The sequence below is a fragment of the Sinocyclocheilus grahami genome, unplaced genomic scaffold (genome assembly GCF_001515645.1).
Source record: "Sinocyclocheilus grahami isolate Dianchi unplaced genomic scaffold, SAMN03320097.WGS_v1.1 scaffold120.1, whole genome shotgun sequence".
Lineage (NCBI taxonomy): Eukaryota > Metazoa > Chordata > Actinopteri > Cypriniformes > Cyprinidae > Sinocyclocheilus > Sinocyclocheilus grahami.
The window spans coordinates 217,980-219,374 of record NW_015505299.1 but is presented as its reverse complement, the minus strand read 5'-3'; positions in this window follow the sequence as shown (position 1 = coordinate 219,374).

Sequence of the window (1,395 nt, the reverse complement as noted above, 5' to 3'; positions counted from 1 at the left end):
ATCGCAGACCATATATATCGCACACCCCCTATGTTTAGATTTTTATAATGCATTATCTTCTTATCGATCCCCCAATTCACATTTAAAGCTCTGCGTGCTTGCAGGGTAAAAGCATGGGTCGTTTTTTTCATTGGACTGAACTCTGAACAAAACAACAGTTGTATTGAAAATAATAATAATAATAATTCATTACATTTATATAGCGCTTTTCTGCTTTTCTAAGCACTCAAAGCGCTCTACATTGTGAGGGGGTATCTCCTCATCCACCACCAGTATCAGAAGAATTGTTATAAAAAATATCCAGTCATTATAAATGGTTCAGTTGAGTGAAAGCAATAGACACAGTTGCGGTCCAAACTTTATATACACCTTGCATTATCTGCAAAATGTTAATAATTTAAGCAATAAGAGGGTAGAAGGGTAGAATCATAAAAAATTGCAATTTCTGCTCTGATGAAGCAGTTTATTCTGCAAGGTGTATGTAAACTTTTGACCACATCTGCATCACCTAAGAGGTGAATTACCTCAGTCATCAGGGCAACATGGTAGTAGAATGCTGGGAGATGTTCCTTCACATTTCCTACAAACACCAGAATTCCTGACCACACCATCTTCACTGACACTGGGCTTTAAAAAAAGATAAAATTTTTACAAAAATGTTTTTATTCCTACTTTACAGGGAATAAAACATAACTTTATCAATGACCAAAAAAATTTATAAATATCCCAAAATCCATGAAAATGAAGAAAGGTACCTTCCATTTTTTTTCTCAATTTTAAAATATGCACCCATTCAATTTTAGTTGTATTCCTAATATGTTAAGGATAAGGATAAACTTTATTTGTCCCCGAAAGGAAATTACGGGGACATGTTGAAAACGCAAGATAGAAAAAATGCTATTGTCGTCACAATAATTATGAATTACATGAATCACGTAAATGACAGCCTAACTTCAATTCAAAACGACGGAATTTGACGAAAAAAAGAAAAAAAGAAAGTCGCATAGTTTGCATCACTGGATGAGCTGACTGTTGCTATAGTAAGTAATTCTTACATTCAACATTAACAGCAAGTCAAAGGGGTAAGCTTTCAACTGTATAGCCTAGATGCATTTTAGACACTTAGCCTATATACGCTCATCCAGGGCTGGATTGGTAACCAGGCATACCGGGCATTTTCCCAGTGGGCCAACAGAATGTTTTTTTTATTAATTTTTTTATACTATACCGAGTACTATCACACAGGGACAGCGAGCAGCCAGTGGCCCATTGGTTTGTCTCCTGTTTTGACAGTGTAAACATCCAATCACAATGCTCCCGCAAGATTCTGTCCCACTCCCGCAGAAAAATACCTTATCTGGGCCCGCTCCCGCCCGCCCGCAAAAGCCCACATAA